Source organism: Lynx canadensis, chromosome F1, assembly GCF_007474595.2.
Source record: "Lynx canadensis isolate LIC74 chromosome F1, mLynCan4.pri.v2, whole genome shotgun sequence".
Taxonomy (NCBI): Eukaryota; Metazoa; Chordata; class Mammalia; order Carnivora; family Felidae; genus Lynx; species Lynx canadensis.
The window spans coordinates 53556275-53578253 of record NC_044319.2 but is presented as its reverse complement, the minus strand read 5'-3'; the positions used below and the strand labels follow the sequence as shown (position 1 = coordinate 53578253).

The window sequence follows — 21979 nt, the reverse complement described above, 5'->3', positions numbered from 1 at the left end:
AACATACCTTCTATGGGTAAGTGATGCACTTGCTTAAGGCACTTAAGGCACTTAAGCAATCTCAGGAATCAACAAAAACAATGTTTTCACACAATATTTTTAGAAATGAAAACCAATGCCAAAAAATTCCCAACAAAATCCCAAATTTTAAAATGAAGACTGGATCCATTCCTTTCTTGCATGACCCTGTAATCCCACCTCATTTGCCTCACCCAACTCCTGGTCTTGCTGGTCCTACAATATTCCAGGCATTCTGTTACCTTTCTGAATTAGAATTTTTAAGAATTCTGTTTCACTATAATTATAGAAAACTATAACTATTTATGTTACATATTCCACCTTCCCAATTAAAAAAAATTAAAAGGAATAAGGTACATATGATTCTGTAAACTCATAATGATATTCATTTAATCCACGGGAAAGTCACTTTGGAGCAAATAGTCTTTAAAATGTTGCATATGTTGAGTACAATGAAGTGGAATTTGAGCTATAAAATGTGGCTCAAATATTATTGCTTTACTTTTTAAAGTTTATTTATTTTTGAGAGAGACAGAGAGAGAGCATGAGTAGGGGAGGGGCAGAGAGGAAGAGAGAGGGAGAGGGAGAATCTGAAGCAGACTCGACACTGTCAGCGTAGAGCCTGATGCAGGGCTCGGACCCCGAAACTGTGAGATCATGACCTGAGCCTAAATTAAGAGCCTGACGCTTAACTGACTGAGCCACCCAGGTACCCCTATTGCTTTGTTTTTATTTAAAATAGTAAACAGTTTGCTTTTAAGTGAGCCTGATGTACATTTGTAATGAATGATCTTCTAGCCAAGGTATATTGAGGTGAATACCCCTGGTCTAGTACATCAAAATCATCATTGTGTGTTAGAAATTCAACCACTGAGATCTCATAAAATGTTCCACTTCCGTTTAATATTTGTAAATGTCAAAGAAAGGAAAGAAAAGAAAAGAAAAAAAATCTGGCAAAGAAGCTACGGATGTAAAGTTAAAAAGCCTTTCCTCCAATGGAAATAGAAACTGCCTTCCTGGTCCAAGATTTGGCACGCGCTGTGTTTCTTCGAGGAAACAACATTCGTTTCCATTCAGCTGGGCCTATCTGCTGCAAGTATGTCAGCTTGGATTTGCGGGCTAGCCAGCAGACAGATTTTTGATGGGATCACCTACTGTTGTTGCAGTGAAAGATAGAGTGGCCCGTCCACCGTTAATAAATTTAGTCGTCTGTACGCTCTCCCTAGCCGGCCTTATACTCTGAGGTGCAAGGGCTAGGGGCAGATGTAGCGTCTGGGAAGTTTTCCAAATTCCTCTTTAAAAAAGTTAGGCCGTAAACACTGGCCTCACTAAGCAGGATCCTTCTGTCTATAACAAAGCCTCCAGCTGCACAGAAAATGTGTTTGGAGTACACATCATTTGAAGGACAAGGCGGGGAGATCACAATTTTGGCTCAAAGTGCTCCCTAGAGGTTTGGTGATTCCCAGAGAATAAGAAGTTCTGCATTCAGGCACGTTCTGGGGCAATACTAGCTCCTTTTTATTAGCACCTTCACCTTACTTTTAAGGTTCTCTTTAACTTTTAAACCAGGTCTGCGTCAAATTATTGGTTTGATCCTTTGGCTCAATTGGCAGGTTTGGTTGAATAATTTTATTGAGCTGGGCCCATGGTTAAATGAAGTTTACTCAATCAATAAGCTGGGACAATTTACAAAACCAATGCGATAGCTTTCTCTAAACTTGCATCTTTCCTAAGCAGAGCAGTATGTGCATAATTCGCACCTTCCATTCATTTTACTTAAATATTCTCTCATTCAATCCCTACAAGCCTGTAGGTAGGAATTTTACCCTCAGAGCACAGAGGAAAGGAGAATCAGTACGTGGCTTCCCTGAGGTATGACAGCTACTGAATTTCAGGGTTCGAATATGAATTGGAAACTTCTGATTCAATGGCTGGTGCTTTGCCACGGAAGGGAAAGGCACACACGTGGACAGTTTTTTGGAAGGTGTAGAATGAGAGTATGTGACAGTAATAAATGAGGATGGGATAAAATTATCAATCAAATATTCCTTACCCAACACTGCTAAATCTTTTTGGATTTTTCTTTCAGTTGCTGACTTTTCAGGTACAAATAGTTAGTAGGGTTGGCTTATTTATTTACTTACATCTCCAAAGCCATCTAGGGATCACATTTTTTCCATAGCAATTGATTCCAGATTGTTCTTAGAAGCTAGATGTTTAATGTCTGAATGAAATTATTTTAATGGGCTGAAGTGCTATCTGTCAAATGGTGCTATCAACTTCTTTTCTATATATCTTATGCAGAATTTTATATCCTGAGGCAAATTTAATGAGCCAATTTTGGAAATCTCAAAAATGATTAATTGTGTTTAATAAGTGAATAATTGTAAGAACTAAGATGCTTTTATTTTGAATTATTCACTTTAAAATATCAAACTCTAACTAAAATGACTCTTGAAATATGGATGGAGATATCCAATACTCAAAGACAAGTATACAGTTATGTACATTACTGTGCATATGTGCATATGTTATATATAAAAAAAATAAGTCAGATTTTACCCATTGATGACAACACTTATAAATACATTCATAACATGTTCTGTAGTCATGGACGATGTTATTAAAATTTCAGTATAGATGATCTCATTATTGCAGCTCAAGAAAGGAATCTCTTATATAACTCACACCTCTTCCATATTTGCCTTAAATGTTTTTAGTGAGTAGGATATAATGAAAATAGTATATGTTCTAACATGTTGCTTAATATTGTAAATTATTTAGCCTTGTGTTGTAAATGAACTCTATCAAAATTGACTTCTGGGAAGAAAAATTATTCAGGTGCCTCTTTTTTAGAGTCTGTTTTTGGTAACTTTTCCTTTTGAATACAAGCGTTCTTTCAAAAATCTAATCTCTAGGAAGGATATATTATCAGTCATTTACATCACAGTATAAATTTAAGATCAGGTATTAACTCCTCTACTTCTATATGAGTAACAGTGAGTGCTTTGGGAGAAATCTGATAAATTTCAGATCCAGGCCCTGTTATTTATTAGCTACAGGTAATTAGATACACCACTTAATCGTTTCTGTATCTTTGTTTCCTTTTCTTTAAAATTGGCATGATAATACTACGTACAATAGTGATATCTAGAAGTAGGCGAGAATGAAAGGCAATAGCCACCTCCTGAACTTTGCAGTGTCTGCCATGCAGGTTACTTAAAAGTCTAAACATTAGCTGTTTATCATTACTCATTTAACAAATGTTTAAGTGTTTACCATGAGACAGGCACGCTTCTAAGAGTCCTCTGAAATTTATAAAGTTAGTATTCTATTAATTCGTCTCCTGTTACACATATATTGTGCCTGAATGTTATATTTAAGGTATGAGCAATATGTAATTTCTATATTAAAATATGATATTTAATTTTGTTATTGAAAATAGTTAATCTGCCTAGTATTGAAACATTGGATAAACTATTTTTCTGTGGATCTAATCGTGCTCATCTATTAAATGAAGGATTATGCTAGATGACCAATGCCTCTAACTTCTCAAATTCCAAATCAACGAATATAGAATATTTAAGTAGCTTCAAAAGTCAAAATAGAGGTTGTTACCAAAACATCTGAGTTTAAAAATAACCAGATTTTTGAACAAATTTTTCAGAGATCATTTTTTCATATGATAATTTGTTTTTCATATGGGGATACATTAATTTATAGGGATAATTTAAATGATATGGAGAGAAATACTCAATATAAAATGGATATTCAATTCTTGGGTTATGTCAGAGTGTGTAAAGAAGCAGCAAATTCAACATAAGCTCATAATATTTTAACTAGAAAATCATATAAATACTCATGGCAAAATATTTTTCTGGTTACATGGGGTTAACAATACTTCCTCCTTCCAAAATAAGAGTAGCAAATAGAACATTCTCTACCTTCTACAGTTGGAAGGGGTGATCATTGTGTCTTCAGAGGGAAAAAAAATGCTCATTTTTTTTTTCAGGAATGCAGAGTAAATCCACTTGATTTACACAAAGAATTTAGTCCTTTCCATGCAATGCTAGTAATCCAAAGGGAACCTGGTAAAAACAGCAAACTAAACTACTGCTCAGACGAGCATTCCAAAGGTGACTCTCTCTCCTTGTCACTTTTTCTTCCTATTAGCGAAAACAGGCCCGTGATCGTTTGGGGGAAGGTTTGACTATTGTCGTATCCAGCCGCCAATCACAGCCTTTTAAACTGCCTTTACTGGTGACCCTGCCCAGAAATCAGGAACTGCCTTTGGGGAGATCTTTGTAGCAAACCACTGGGGAGATGAGCATACATGTGCACCTGGATGTAATTCCCTTTTATTTGTCTTCACGAGGAATGTGATTACTGATGTTGAATATCTTGCAGATGAGAACTCTGTACACTTTCTTCATAATAATGCTGTTCAAGGACACTAAATGATTGTCAGACGTTTTTGTCTTGTGGTTTTTGCCTTCCCCAAAATGACTGAACTAGAATGCTTTAGGATACAGAAATACAATTAATTACAATTATGTACAAATTATGTATTAATTATGTAATTAAATACAATTAATTACCAACCTATGAAGAGAGAAAGGCAACTCCCCAAATCGATATTCCTTAAAAGCATATATTTTATATATATTTTTTTACTCTATGATATATGTGCTTTATTATTATTATTTATTATTTTTAGTGAGCTGGGACATTTGAGTACTTCATTAAAAGAAAGCTCATTATAAGCAGTTACAGAGAAGGTGCAAGCAGAGTAAACTTCTTCAGATAGACTAATTAGTAAAAGCATATTAATTCTGACCTTCAACACCCTTGCTTTCCCAGGATTTGTTTTCCTCCAACAGGGAGCAAGTAATTTTGCCAGAAAGTTCTTAAAATCAAACAAACAAATAAAATAATAAAACAAATAAAATGCCAAGTCCTCATAAGGCAGATTTAAATCTCAAGTTTTATTTGACCTTTGATGTTAGATTTTAGTCATAGTTACTGAAAAACAGATATATGAATCAACTATCTGGCCTAACAGTTTAATGAACAGGCAGTGATGATACAGAAAGAGAAAGGCAAGAGCAGGAACATGGACCTTGTCAGCAGAGAAGTGGTTTCCAGGCAATGAAGAGGCTCGTAATGTGTTTCTGGTTGTGACACAATAAGGAGAGATTGTGAATATCTGGTTGAGAGCATCTATGGATTCATAGGGATGAGGGCCCAACTGTGTATCTTCTTGGAATCACAGAAGTCAGACTAACCCATGGTGACTTGGGATATTAAGAAGTGAAAATTGTTTTGTTTTTACTACCTTTAATGGAGATGTGTAAAGATAGCATTGTTGGATGGGAAAGGACCATGTTTTTCCCCACTCAACAAATGCATCACAAAGGCCGATTTAAGTGACTGCATGTGTTTAAACCCTTGTATTTTTTAAAGTGACACATGTTGAAGCACATTCCCATAATGTCACCTTGGGTTTGAAATGTTAACAGTAGGGTTGGTTTGGGAGTACTACGTTCAGTTTCGCTTTTGAATTTTATCTCTGATTGCTGAAAATAATCATTTCAACACCTGGCTTTTTCTTTCACCAAAACTTATACCAGTTGACTCTTGCTTAGGTGGTCAAATTTAATGAAATTACAAGTTTCCCTTTGCATGAAGAAACCTTCCCTCCCTTTTTAACTTTTACACTGTCAGTCTAGAGCAGGGGGTTACAGAGTTCACCTGTAAATGTCCAGACATTAAATATTGTCTGCTCAGCAAGCCGTGAGGTCTCTGTCCCAACTCCTCAGCTCTGCCATGGTAGTGTGAAAGCAGCCATAGGTGATATAGAAACAAATAAGCGTAGCCTCATTGTTTGGGGTAAAAACATTTTATTTACAACAAAAACAGACATCAGGCTGGTAGCTTGCCTATTTTTGGTCAAGAGTCTAGTCTAAGTTGCTTAAATTAATATGTAATTTCAGGGGCGCCTGGGTGGCTCAGTCGGTTGGGCATCTGACTTCAGCTCAGCTCATGATCTCGCAGCTTGTGAGTTCGAGCCCCGCATCAGGCTCTGTGCTGACAGCTCTGAGCCTGGAGCCTGCTTCGTCTTCTGTGTCTCCCTCTCTCTGCCCCTTCCCCAGCTCTCTCTCTCTCTCTCCCTCTCTCTCTCTCTCTCTCAAAAATAAACATGAAAAAAATTAAAGAAATGTATGTAATTTTATTATTAACAATACATTTTTCTTTCTTCTGCCCTAATGCCAAGAACCCTAAAAATGAGTACAGGGTAGCTCAGATAAAACAAACAGGAGAGGACCAACACAACAAAACAGATAATAATGCTTGATAAATGGAAATGTTTGGAAACCACATCTAGTTTTTCCCAACAGGGGCTTCTGTGGCCAGTAAGCCAGCCAGCATTGACCATGTCAATAGGACCGAATAATATTTACATTTGGGGCAAACCGTTTCTGTTAGCTGATAATGCTTTTAGTCAGCTTTAAAGCATCTGCTGTTTCCTTCTCTCTGTTTATCAAGCCGAGCTGTATTGTCACCTGATATACACACTGCACATGTGTTCTCACACACTCATGTCACATTCTCAAACGCACTGTTCCCACCAGGTCCCCAGGTTTTGTATGTGGTCTCACATTTACCTACTTCAATTGTCCAATGTCGTCACTTACAATATGTTTGCCATTTAAACATCTTCACTAGGGCTTCATTGCTAAAGAAAAAAAAAATGTCTCCATCTTTTTTTGTTTAATGTTTATTTGTTTTTGAGAGAGAGAGACCCAGTACAAGTGGAGGAGGGGCAGAGAGAGAAGGAGACCCAGAATCCGAAGCAGACTCCAGGCTCTGAGCCGTCAGCACAGAGCCCGATGTGGGGCTCCAACCCACACACTGTGAGATCATTACCTGGGCCAGCCAGACCCTTAACCTACCGAGCCACCCAGGCACCCCAATTGTCTCCATCTTTTAATGGCATTTAGCATCAATATAATAGAGATTAATTTTAGTTTCTTCTTCTTCCTTAAATGGGTAGAAAGAGGAACTTTGAACAGAAAAAGAATCATCATAGTCAGCAGTGATAGAGAAACTAGCCCCTATGAAAAAGTTGAATGAAGTGAATTATTTTGTATATATTTTTTTGGAAAAAACTAATTAAAAATACTTAAAGAGCTATATTTACTCTTATGTTATAACCATTAGGATAAATATATAACACCCACAGAGGAGTATAGCTTAATTTCATTTCTACTAAGCTTGAAATTCTAATAATATTGTTGCCAAAATGCCTTATCTTTCAAAACTATGTTCTAGTGGTCTGAAGAAATGTTTTACAAAATCATGCATTAAGAGTCCCATGTGAGCAGGGAAACTTCGAGTACAATTATGCAGACCACAGTTAAGTTCCGCACATTGAAGGCAGTTCACAGACATGGCCCTCAGGTGTTTGTTTGGAGATTCAAGAAGGGAAACTCAGTTACGTACATTGTCGTGACTAAGGAGCAGCCTCATTTAAGTCCTTTGGCTTTAACTGCACTTGAACAGAGAGGCATAAAGAGGAAGGAGGGGACAAAACACCTGAAGAGACATTCTGGCAATGGTGGCCATGCCAACCTCACAAAGGGGGTCCTGGGAGAGTTTCAGAAAGGAGATATAGGGACTTATGGGAGGTGTGTAGGGATGAATGGTTTAATGACCCTTCCTCCTACACAGGCAGAAAATTGAAAAAGAATGCAGATGCCTCCTTCTTGTCTTCTGCTTCTCTTAATTTTTCTCTGCTGAAATCCATTCATTCTTCTGTGTATATCACTGTGTCTACCAAAGTGAATAGCACCGATTGCCTGACATAGAAACCTGGGAAATTTCTTGAATATGACTTCTCACACCCTTTCTCACATTGCACCCATTATTCCTCCTCTGGCCATTCTTTCTCTTACACAACTCTTGGAACCATCCATTGGTCCTATGGCTACTCCCTAATCCCGGTCTGTGGTGTGCTTCTCCTTACCAACAGTTTCACTCTTTTTCTAGGCTGGGTTTCTGATGAATAAGCTGTCTTGCCATTCTCTTGCTTAAAACCTTTCAGTAGTTTCCCATCGAGATGCCCTGCATGAAGTCTTTGCTGCTTACCTTTCAGCCTCATCTTTCCATCCAGGTATCTCCTGGTTTACCCTCCAGCTATATGACTTTCAGTTCCTGCTGTCTGAATGCACCACTCCATCTTAGAAGCCCAGGTCTTAGAACAGACCCATGCTTTTGCCTGGAATGCCTTCCCTTCTTTGAATGGGCTTCTTTTTCATTTCACAGACTAATCCTACCTATCATTAAAGTGTCAGCCGAGCTGTTCCTCTTAGTGGCCTCCCCCCACCCCATACCAAATCTAGATTAGGGGCCTCTCCTATGCACCACCAAAGAAAACAAGAATTTCTCTGTTGTATTCCTACCACACTCTATTAGAGTCGTGTGCTCACTTACCCAGGTCCCAAGCGGACTGAAATGATGACCGTTTTCTTCTAACATTTGTCCTTACACAGCATAGGACCACATGTGCAATAAATATCTGTTGAATAAAGAATTAGCTAAATGAGATAGATAGAGAAGAGGGAAATTTGTAAGAAAGATTGCTTAGCTGTAAGAATGACTTAATGGTAAGATTCACAGTGTGTTAGAATATATTACATAATCTTGAGGCCTACCTTGTTGGAAGTTTTGATGGCTTAGTGATAACTCCCATTTGTTTTGATTCTGTTGGCCTAAGATGCATAAGAAAGTGTGTTTTATGCTATATGGTACTTGAGGTGAAAAGAAATTCTTATTAATGGTCCTGAGTGGCTGGTGGTGTTCCTTCCATGTCAATTGTTTCAGCAAGAGTGCTGTATCAGGAATTGTTTTCTGCCCCACAGCCCTCGCGTTGTGCTGTTGGAAACTAGGTGTTGTGCGTCTCTTAGATACAGGATCTCCTTAGGCTTATTAAATTTTGAGGTTAATGAATATTTTGACACTTTTACCTATACCTATCATTAGGGCTTATTGCAATAGGTTTAAGATGACAGTCATAATAAACATATATAGTACAATAAAAAGCACTTTTAATCTTGAAAGTGCTTTATAAACAACAGTGATCAATGCTATGGATGGATTAACAGCATCCAACTGATTGAATTCCATTTCAAGGGCAATGGACGTATTGATGTCGGTATTCTGGTGCAGAAGGAAGGAAGCAAGGGCAGCGGCGTGAAAAGTGCAGGTTCTGGAGTCAGATGCTCCGCGTTTAAAATCTGGCTCCCCAACATGCTGTGTGCAACTCGGCATGAGTCACTTACCAGCTCTGTAGCTCAGTGTCCCCATCCGTAAAATGGATTATTATAGGGTTTTAGTGCAGGAATCACCATAAAGGGTTGGCACAGGATATATTTGTGGTCACTGTTATACATGCATTTATGGCTGACGTTTTTTAATTCAGAATTTCCCATTATGTGCCTTTCCCTTCATACGTACATTTTACGTGCCCAAACCACATAAATCTTGATGATACTCCTTTATAACTTCTCTCTACTACATATCTGATAAGTCACTTTCTTTTATGCAATCTGTGAACTTCTGACCTTTGTGTTTTTAGCTGCCTTTCTTTTTTCTCTAAAGACTTAGATGCTCCACACCTCATTTCTGCATTTCTAGTGGCTACCTTTCTATTTTAACATGCACTTGTAAATCTAACTCTATTTCCTCCCTTTTCTTCATAATCAGTCTTCTCAAAAAATAAGATGCTCTGCATGTCCATTCCTCACTGCAATCACTTCTCAATCTGTCACTTACATTTCTTCTCCCACTGCTTCATTGTAAATGCCTTATTCAAGATTAACAGTTTTCAAAATGCAACTTTTTACAATCCCTACCCTATGTGCCCCTCAATAATAATGGCACCATTATATCCTTTTAAAAATACAAAGAAACCAAATAAATCTCACCAGGTTCCCCCTGCAATTTTCTGCCAACTGTTTTTCAAGTCTTTTGGCTCTGTTTTCTATATCTAACTTTAGATGAAATAACTCAATCATTTTATCAGTCCACATGCAGACTTTTCTCCATTTCACTCCATTTGCCCGATGCTATCATTGGCGTTTTAGAGAGAGTATTGAGCAAAACAGGTAGAGTCCCTAACCTTAGGGAACTTAAAGTCTTGCAGGGAAATCATTCCTCAAACATGTAATTAGATAATTACAAGTGATTTCTGTCTCTAGCTATGAGAGACAGAGCCGTCTCCTGCTGTGCAGGATATCAAAAAATCCTCATGCTGAGAGAAAACAAGAAAAGAAACTAGATACAATTTCTTAAAAATATGATTGTTTAGAGACAGTACTGAGTAACTAGGACTACAAAGGCATGGGAGATTAAGGCCCCAGAAATAAGGAAAACCGTTTAGTAAGACTTTGTCTTTGCTCTTTCCTTCTGTTTTATTCGCTAGTCCCAAATTGCATAGTCTTGGGAAAATGAAAGCATGGTTTTAGAGACAAGAAATTACGGTTCAGGGCCTACCATGGAGGAAGGGGCTGCTAAATCCACCAGGCTTTCGGTTGAAATCCTATGAGTAAGAGAAAACCAGAAACAGACCAGTCTTCTCAAAGCCTGAAGTAAAGCCTCAACCCATCTCAACCCATCTCAACTTCTGATAGGATAAAAGTTATCTTCTGGCCAAAAATGTTTCAATATTTGCTAAAAGGAGATAACATTATCAACAAGAGTCTATAATTTTTTATACATGATATCTTATATTCAATACAAAATTACCAGGAATACCAAGAAATAGGACCAAATAAATAAAAAATAAAAATCGATCTTGAAGTAATCTAGATATATTGAATATGTTATATATATCCAATGTGTGTCATTACATATATATATATATATATATATCACACACACTCATACACACTACATGTGTATACACACACACACACACACACACACACACACACACACACATATATAAAGACTTGACAAGAACTATGATTAGTGTTCTCAAGAAGATAAATGAAAAGATGCAGAATTTGACAGAGAATTGGAGTATATTAGTATAACAATTCTAGAACTAAAATCATAGCTAAATTAGTATCCCAGTAGATAGAATTCCAGTTCCATTCATGATGGACTGAAGAGTATTAGACTTATTATTTTAAACTACAAAAGTTTGAACACATATTAGGAAAAGGGATAGTTGAAAAGAATAATGATCTATTCCTAACTCAAGAGGAAACCAAAAAGAAAGAAAAGGGCAAGTAAAATCCCCCAAAATTTAAAGGAGGGCTTAATAAAAATAAAATCCAGCATCAATAAATCAAAACACACAAAATATAATGAAGAAAATAAAGAAGACTATGTGACTCATCACATAACCTAATAAAGATGAAATCTAAATTATTCCGATAGATTCAATAAACACCTTAGATAAAATATAATATCTATTCATGATAAAATTCTCAGCAAACTAGAGAGGAAACAACCTGGCGAGTGCATTTTTATAAAATACTACTAATAGTGAAATATCAAATGCTTTCCCCCAGAGATCAGGAAAATGACACAGAAGCCCACTATTACCATTTTTATTCAAACCTGTACTAGATGTAGCAGTCAGAGCAACACAGCAGGCAGGCAAGCAAATAAATAAATAAATGCAAAGCAGAAGTAAACTGTCTTCAATTCCAGATGTCTTGATTATTGTACATATACAAAATTTAAAAGAATATACATACTGTTCAATTTAATAAGTGGATTTAGCAAAGTTGTTGAATGCAAGTCAATATACAAAAATCAAATGATTCCACTCAATAGCCAAAAAAAAAAAAAAAAGAAAGAAAAGAAAAAAAGTAACTACCATTAAATTGGTCAAAATCTTAGTAAAAATGTCAATTCAACTTAGCAAACCCTTGTTAAAAATATACATGGCATCAGCCCCCAACCTGAACTGTGGTCTTATAAGGATAAAATTAAGTTCAAAATAACAAATGAGGTGATCTTAAAAGTGCATGATTGGCCCACTTCTTGTATCAGTCGATTGACTGATTAAAAGTGACCATTTCATTCAATCATCTGTTAGTTTTTTCAACAAAATGTCTCACAAAATGTTAGAAGGCCTTCTTTATAAGAATTAGCCTGAATAATGGGTTAAAAAAAACAAATTCTGAATTCCACCAGATGTCCTAATCTCTGAGGAAATAGTTAAGAGATTTGCATTTTGACAAGATCTCAGTATCTACTCAGTTAGACATTCATGTACTGTATGACCCAGCTATTCCTCTCAAAGGTATTTGTCTAAGAGAAATGGAAGAATTTGTATGTACAAAAGTCATGTACATAAATATTCATAGCATCTATATTCACCATGGCCCCAAAGTGGGAACAACACAAATATTCATCAATAGGTGAATGGATAGACAAACTGTGGTATGTCCATACAGTGGAATACTACTCAACAGCACAAAAGAATAAACCAATGATACTACTTATGAAAACCACAACGTATATCAGTCTGAGTTGGTATGCTGAGTAAATAAGACAGAAAAGGACTTAATGGTAATTCTTAAAAAATACAAACTATAGTGACAAAAAGGAGATAAATGATGGCTTGAGGCTGAGAGAAACGGGATGATGAAAATGTTCTGTAGTGATCAAAGTGAGAGTTTTACAGGTATATATCTCTCAAAACTTGTCGAATTGCACTCTTTGAATGAGTTTATTCAATTCGTTGAATGTATTCATTGAATTCGTTGAATGTAGTTTATTGCATGTAATTTATACTTAAATAAAATGGGTAAAAGAAAAAGAACTCCAGGTAATGTTTGGAACCATGAAAACCATTGTTCTACACTATGATGGAAAAATTGCTGTAACTCTGTTTAGAGAAAAATCAGCCTATTTTTATATTATTTAATTTATTGGTCCTGAACTCTTTTAGATAAAGACTTATGCAATGTATATACATTAGATTAGGCTCCACATTCCAAATTTGACTGAAATAATTTGGTATCCACAGTATATTTTAAAGCATAGGAAAATGAGTTTTCTTAAACTATGCTGACAGCAAGAATCTGTACACTTTCAACAAAATAACATTTTTTCTCTACAAAATAGGATTTCTTTTGCCTCATTCACATTAGACACAAATTTTTATGAACACAAAGGGCTGTAGTTTGTCCATTTTTTAGGGATTATATCATAAGAAAAATTGTAATCAGTAAAAATATGAAATGCATATTCTAGTGTGCAGCTGACCAGTTCTCGCTTTGATTCCATTGCACCTCTGTAATGCATTTTTCATTGCTCATGTAATTGGTGTTAATGTGCTATGCTATTAGGTTTAACTGAGAAAACTAGTTTGCTGAAAACTGATTTCTTCTGCATACTTATAAATTCAGTAGTCAAAAAAATTAGAGAAATATAATTAAGTATTGCAAAATCAATTTGACACTCACTTAAAATGTGTTGAGTGGAGGCAGCAAGCAGCAGCCTACGTCTGATGCTGTTTCCTTGTTTACTTCATGAAACTGTGCAAATTAGAACTTTAATTTACAGAGCTGTTAATGCCTCATTAAAAACTTTCAGCAAGTATCTTATTTTGAGTTTTATTTTTTTTCCCCTTGTATCTAACATGCAACATTAGCTCTGTTTCGTGGGCATGTGTAAGACATTTAGGAATACTACTGATAACTCAAAATGTAGATAAAGGACCTAACCTGGAAGTCAAGGAAAGATTGATGAATTAGGTAATGGTCACCAGTATAAAATGTTGACCAATGGTCATGTGGGCGAAAAGCTGAAATTGGTGGTTGGATTATATCATTTTTATATCTCTGTCTTGCTACCTGAGTAAACTGTTTTTAAAATATAGTTTATAATTTCTAGGCCCTTTCTGAAATTTCTAGTATAATGTAAATTTCTAATATATACTTGATAACTGAACAATCATAATTTCATGTAGCTTGTTTTCAAAAGGTATGTATTTATTTTAGCTGATGATATTCTTAAATATGTCTTAAATGTTCTTAAAACTTTGATGAAAGGTTTTCTTGGTTAGCTTGGCTTTGTATATTGTCAATGAAAAGCCATATTAAAGATATGTTTGCCAAGTCTTCTTAAAAATCTGCAGTCCAGGATGCATAATTTATTCTGGGATGGTTAAAATTCTAGGAGACTCTTTCACTCTTTCTTTGATCTTTCTTCCCTCTCCCCTGAAAGGGCTGTATTTTAAAACTATGGGTTATTTCTCATCTGAATAGCTAAGGAAGATTAGCTACATTGTTACTGATCTACTCGATATTTTCTCACTATGTAACATTGTGGCAACAGATTCTTAGCCAGTCTGATAAGATAAAATGTTCTAATACTTAACAGGATGAAAGGGTATCATCACTACCTCAGATCCCTTTAAATTGAATCCCTGATCTACATGAGATTACGTTTTTTTATTTCATTTACTAGTTCCCCCAAAAGGAAGTCCTGATATAGCTACTGGGTTTCTGGCTTGTATTTTGACAGTCAGAACAGCAGGTAGGATTTTTTTCTACTCAGCAGATACAATAGAAGATCAAGGCTTCCTGGGTTGTAGTCACTGACCTTGCCAAATCCTTTCATATTTCCTCTAGATTCGGTCCTGCAAAATCAAGTATTAAGCCAGTTTGACAATCCAGCTAAATTCCATAAGGTCATCTATCACATTACATACAATAATTGATTTTAAGTTAATTGGTCATTAGTTTATTTGTGTTTCTGGTTTGCTGGTGGTATTTCCAGAAACTTCCATGTAAATGAAAAGATATGTAAATAAAATTCGGTCAAAGCTACTTTTACCTATCATTCTAATTACCTGCTTTCATAATTTTTTTAATGTGTATTTATTTTTTAGAGAGAGAGGAAGAGAGTGTGTGTGCGCACACGCGAGTTGGGGAGGGGCAGAGAGAGGGAGGCAGAGAATCCCAAGCAGGCTCCAAGCTCTGAGCTGTCAGCACAGAGCACGACATGGGGCTGGAATTCATAAGACATGAGATCATGACCTGAGCGGAAGTAGGACTCTTAACCAACTGAGCCACCCAAGTGTCCATCTAATTACTTGCTTTTAAAAGGCTAATTTTAGGGGCGCCTGTGTGGCTCAGTCGGTTAAGCGTCCGACTTCAGACAGGTCACGATCTCACGGTCCACGAGTTCGAGCCCCGCGTCGGGCTCTGGGCTGATGGCTCAGAGCCTGGAGCCTGTTTCCGATTCTGTGTCTCCCTCTCTCTCTGCCCCTCCCCCGTTCATGCTCTGTCTCTCTCTGTCCCAAAAATAAATAAACGTTGAAAAAAAAATTAAAAAAAAATTAAAAAAGGCTAATTTTACTGTGGTGTTTTTTTGGTTTTTGTTCTTGTTTTTTTTAATAATTGCAGAGGAGTCAGCTGTGGATTTTCTCCTCTTTGGTGTGTTTCAATCATAAATGAAGGATCATATTTTTCCTCAAATAAAAAAAAATTAATGTCACCATTTGCAGATACAGGTAATATTCACGGAACCACTCTATTTGTTAAGCACATATTTATGAAATGCTGCTGTACATAATGTGACTAAAGGAAAGATTAGTAAGTTAATTTTACTAATTCTTGTCCTCAGGAGCTCTAATTTACATCAGTTAACATCTTAGAAAAAGTCAGTAGGATCATGCTGTTAAAAAAAAGAAAGAAAGAAAGAAGAAGAAGGGGAAAGAAAAAAAAGGCAACTGCTACCCTGTGTTGTATTAGCAGAATTGTCAAGGATAAAATAAATAATGTGGTTATTGGACTCTACTTGGCAATCCTTAGCCCTTGATAGGAGTACCGTGTTCCATTTGGGATGGCACACTTTTTAAAACATAGACAAATTTGCCAGAGGTTTCAAAAGAGAGCAACAAAAAATGATGAAGGGCTTTGAAAATGGGGCCTCTAAGAAAAGGCTGAGAGACCTAAGGATGTTCAATCTTAAGGCGAGAAGGCAGAGGGGACGCATGATAACTGTTTACGGATGCATAAAGAGGTGTTATGGAGAGGAGAGGGACCAATTTTTCTCATTAGTCAACACAGACACTTCAAGAAGTAATGGGTTTAAAACACGTGGGGGAAAATTCAGGTTAAATTATTAGATTAAATTAGGTAAAATTTAAATATTTAAAACTGTATGATACCAAGTGTAATTAAGCTGTGGAGTTAAAATTGGCTTAGGAATGTAAGATTGAAAACAAATCAGATCCGAATCCAGGGGGTTAATAATTAAAAGAGTTTACATTTGCATAAAGTGTTAGCATATTTCTAAACACTCGTATATTGTTTTACTGATCTCTCAACAATCTTTGGAAGTAGGGGGGAGTATATAGCTAAGGAAATGGAATTTCATAAATGTCCTTGCTGCCCCCACCCCTACCCCAGTTAGACAAAACGGTGTGTGGTCTAGGAACAGACCAGCAAGACGAGAAGCCAGTTCTTCAGGTTTTCTGTCAATATGTTTTCTGCAGAATCTTGCTACCTTTTCATGTGCAATATGATTTTCATTGTGGGAAATTAGTTTTGAGTCAGCTGGGTGTTTTGTTGTTGTTGTTGTTGTTTGTTTGTTTTTTTGGTCTTTAAGGTACCAACTATGTCCCATGACTTTCCTTTTCTCATATTAATTAGCTGAGATGAGAATTGGTCGATGCATAAAACACAGACCAACTGGTAATTTTGTGTACGTAAAGGAACAAGGAATATGATTGATCTTATATCTATTCTATCTATTATCTGTCTTCTGCTATTTGCAACTACAGAATAAATTCAACATTTTGGTATTAAAGTTTTGAGAAATCATTCCCAAAGTGGATACAGTCTCTAGGACAGTGTGGTATGGAAAGATTCTGCCTTCTACAATTACTGAGTAGTGGAGAAACTTCCATTTCATCTTCTATGAATTTCATATTCCTCATTTGTAGAATGAAAACTGTAATATCTTCTGTTTATTGCCAGACTGACTAGGAGGATCAAATGAGAAAACAGATGTCAAAGCGCCTTGATGTGTTCAAAGAAATAAACTATAAGCTGTAACTTAGCATGAACTTTGAGTCCGGGAAGAAGCCTGTTCTGTGCATGAATCCGTCAGACACTGAGATCTCAAAAATCTGAGGAACTCAAAGTCCGGTGGAGGACACAGACTTGCAGACTATTACACTAATTTGTAGAAGGACAGTTGTATTCCCAGCAGAGGGGGGTAGCTGATCCCAATATGTTACCAAGCAAAGACTAGTTGATTGGATGCCAAGAGCCTCATGACACCTGGGAAGACTTTTTGGACTCCTTGAACTATGCACACAAATTGTGCTGAGAAATACTTCGAGAGGCAGGCTGTATTGAAAGGCGCTTAGTATGTATGCTGAGCCTGATGCAGGAATGGAGGAGATTTAGGGAAAATTCCAGCCTCTGTAGACTCCTGCCATGCTCCGTGGGGTGCAGTCCTCCCCCACAGAGCCCAGAGTACCCCCCAGTGGCATTCCTGTAGGAAAGCTCCAGGAGGGATGCTTACTAGGAGGATACAGAAAAGCTTAATGGCCCCCTGTGCATAATGTTGAAAGAAGCTCTAATTTTTGTTTTCTTCTGAGATTAACGTGTGTATATTGCAGGTTCAAAATTGTAAGAATCTTAATTAGAGTTGCGGGAAGTTGCATAATATACTCCATGTCTTACTTTTTCAGCACATCAAGGAACAGAATCTATTTGCCATATTACGAAGGTTGATGGAGAATGAAAACTGTAATTTGAGTAAATGGGATCTCTGCCCCCACCCCCATTTTTTTTTTTTTGAGTTAGTCACAGAGTTTAAAATGCAAAGAAGTAAATCTCCCAAGGGAGCAATTCTATTTCATCTGTGGAGGAAAGACATATGTTGTTACTGATGAAACCTCTGTTGTGGAAGCAGAGTCAACCCCAGGAAGAAATTGCAGTGGGCCCAATGCCTTTGGGATCTCGACAGACCAGCTCGGTTGCCCTCTATCTCAGGAGCCTGCAGCCATTATGTCTACCCGAGGCTGCTTGCGGCTCTTCTGGAGACTCTCCCCCAGGGACTGCTCCTCCAACTGATCAGCTTGGGGCAGTTGCCTGCCTCTTTTAAGCTAAAATGTACCTGTCTTGTGCCCCATCCCTCCAGGCCCCTGATCTGGACGGTACGCTAATGTGACAGATGTCACTTTGATAACATGTCAATGGTAGCAACATGTTTCTGGGCTTTTCTTGTCCTCCCCAGGACTGTATGCTCACTTACTCAGAGGCCTTCTAGGGATAATTTCAGGGCTCAAAACATGAGATCAGAGAGAGGGTTTTAGACAATCAGGTCTTATTATGGCTCTGTTCATACATCCACCCCCATGGGAAGGCTTTTCTTTTTTTTTAAGCAAATATTTATTGAACAGCAACAAAGTACCAGGCACTGTGTTAAAGCAACAAGGTGCCTAAGCAAACAAGGCATAATCCATGACTTTAAGAAGTCGAGGAGTTATAGTACTCTCTATAAATATTTCATATAAATCACTCAACTTTATTCCAAATATTTACTGAACATCTACTATATTCCAGGCACTATGCATGGCACTAGCAAACAAAATAACCACAATCCGTACCTTCGTTGAGACTGTATTCACCTCAGCAGGTGAACAGGAATTCGTGTGAATTATTTTTCATTCGGCGAAATGAAAATTTTGTTTTCCTAAAGTTTATTATAAAATTATTATTTCTAAACTTCATGTTAAGAAAGTCAAATTATCCAAAAAAAATTGTCTTTGATCACATTTGATAAGGATTAGAATAATTTTACTATTATATTTTAAATACATTTACAGTAGCTCTTATTTGAAAGAAATTCATTTTGAATTTTTCATTAAGTGGATTAATTACATCCTAATCAATTTTGCGTGTGTTCCCCCAAACTGGTAAGAGTAAACAGATAGACTGGGACTCTGCAGAGCTTTTTTAGGGAAAGCATGAGATCAGATCAACGCTCATGTAAATTAGCACTCGGGAAAAGTACTGAACAGCAGGATCATATTATCAAAAATCTGGCTGATAGTTTTTGAACTCACTGAACTGAATCTATTTAGAAGTACATTTTAGGAAGACTAAATAAACATCAACACTATGGTCTATTTTAAGTTAGGATCTTGCTTTGTCTATTTTCCAGGTGATAAAACACTGACTGTTATTAGTGTTATCATCAAGCATATTGAACAGTCAATCTGTAAGTTAATAGCAATACACAGGCATAGAGTCCTAGGACTAGAGGGAAAGAAAATGAATTTTATAGTTTTTTTTTTTTCTCTATAAAGGGGGAAAAATATTCAACACCTTGAGTCAGCTGTGACTCAAGGGTCCATTATAACTTCAAGATTTTTTAACAGCCTGTGCCTAGGGTATGGGGGATGAATTCTGTTTCAAAGTGGTGACATGGGCAAATGTAAGCCCCTGGGAGCAATTTCAGGCAAGCTGAGACTCCGATCTAAGCAAAAATGGACAGCATGTGGAAGATGGCATTCCACACGTGCTTCCTGACCTTGGCTGATATTCCTCAGCAGTTGGCAATTAAAGGAATTCCTGAAGCTAAGAGGATGAAGAAGGAAAAAGAGGGTAAGATAATCAGAACTGGAAGAACATAGGTAAATAATAAGGTGGGGGCAAGCAGCTGGTGCCGCAGACGCATTGGCTATACTTTGTGTCAAGGTGGCCAGGGGATATGGAGGCCATAGCTTTGCTTTAGCAAGAGGAAAGCCATATATACTTTTTAAAGTTTATTTTTACTGCCTTTTAACCAGGAAAATCCATCAGCTGTTTTGGTTTCCTGCCTGTTTTATCCTTTTGCCATCCCAGGCTTGTGCTGTCTTCCTGAAATCTTTCTGGGCAGATGACGGCACTGACGCCATGCCCCTAACCGAAGGGGACTCTGCCCTGAGTCACAAGCAGGGAGGAAATAAGGTTATATAACAACTACGTGTTATTGCCAGAACAGAGTCGAATAAAAATTAAAAGTCCATCAAGTGATCAGGTAGAAGTCAATAAAGAAGGTCAATAAAAAGCAAGGTTGAGCCAAAAGAAAGGAGTTGGTATTCTGGAGAAGGCCAGGAAAAATAAAAGGCAGAAAAAACATTGTGGCAAGATCTTCCCCCCTGAGGCCTCCGGGAAGTGCAAGACAAAAGTAATTGAAGCTCATCGCCCATGAAACAAGGGTACAGCTGGCCACAATAGCTGTACTGACTAGGTTAACAGTAGTGGTTCTTTAACCTAAGACAGAGCAGATTTTTGTTTTACTTTTGCAAGGTTTGAACATGCTGAGTGAGGCACGCTGTTTGTTTGTTTTATTTGTGATATTATTTGTGCCTGCTGCATTTTTGAGCAAAACAAAAGTGTTGATTAGCTCGCTCGAACAACTGTGTGTTAAGAGGTCTACTAGGTACTAGCCATTACCCTCTAAAAGATGGCTAATGTATCCTACGGGCTTGCAAAACATTTACAATCTGGTAACAATATGAGATTGATTTTTACATATGGTTTGCGTAGAATAACCTGGTTCTGATGCAATCACATTTTCTCTCCATCTCACACAGCAAAAATTTCTTTGGGGGAAATTACATAAAACTAGAATAAACGAGTAAATGTTTCATCAATGTTTTATCAGAGGATTAGAGCCCCCCCCTCATATTAAAGCATTCACCTCTTCCCTTTTCAAATCCAAAATATGTTATGTTTAATTGGTGTTAGCCAAACATATTAGCAAAATTTGTGCATATGTGAAAACTTAGCTTGATCAACATTGCTGCAGTAAACCGAGTGTCATTTGATTCTATGAACATATTTTCTTATTCTGAATGAAATGCTGTAAGTAAAATGAATAGGGCAAAATAGCCACTTATTATTTAAATTTGGATTAGTATTCTGACCCTCTCATATCTCCAAATAGTCATAATTTCCCAGTTCAAAGACACATATTTTACATTCAAAGAGTTTTATAAGAATTGGGTCAGAGATTTGAGAAGTCGAGGTTGTGGGTTCTGAGGCCTTTTTGTATGATAATTCTCAAGTCAGATTTCTCTTGCTTCTCAGTGGGGTCATTCATCCTATGGATGTGTGAGTCCTAATCAAAATAAATTATATGAATATTTCTCTCTGGGATGACTCTGCATTGAATAAAACTTTGTGCTTTTTAAATTATGTTATATAGTATGGCACAATTTTTAACTGTTCCTGTATCTTATGGCCCTTATGGCAATTTCTCATACAACTTAGTATTTACTTTTATGATTATTCATGTATTCATTTGTTAGGGCTACCATAGCAAAACACCACAAACTGGGCAGCTTAAAAAAATAAATGTATTGTCTCTCAGTTCTGGAGGTTAGAAGTCTGAGATTTAGATGTTGGAATGGTTGATTTCTTCTAATGGCTATAGGGAAGAATCTGTTCCAGGCCTTTCCCCCAGCTTCTGGTTGTTTGCTGACAGTCTTTGACACTCGTTGACTTCCGTATCACCCCGATCTCTGCCTTCACCTTCACATGATGCTCACCCTTTGTGCATGTTTCTCTCTTCACATGACATTGTTTTTATAAGGCCACCCATCATATTGAAGGAGGGACCCATCTGACTCCAATATGAGTTCATCCTAATTACATCTGCATCAAGACCTTATTTCCAAATAAGACCATATTCTGAAGTACTGGGGTTTAGACTCAACATAAGATTTTTCAAAAACCCAATTCAACCCATAATAATCACCATGCATAACTAATGAGAAAGCAAAGCATTGATTTGGTACAGAAAGAGATAACTTAATCAAAATGAGAAATAAAACACCCCCACCTCCGACACCTCGCATTTATTTTTTTCATTTAAGAGAAAATTATGAATTTGCAAACAGTATGTGGCATAGTAAGGTAACTAA

The 21979-nt window shown here is 36.9% G+C and overlaps 1 protein-coding gene across 1 annotated transcript in view; it reads left to right on the top strand.

Moving 5' to 3' along the window:
* The window catches only part of USH2A (usherin), a 739358-nt gene that overhangs the window by 228604 nt on the left and 488775 nt on the right, over positions 1 to 21979 (top strand). The gene's annotated exons all lie outside the window — the stretch shown is intronic.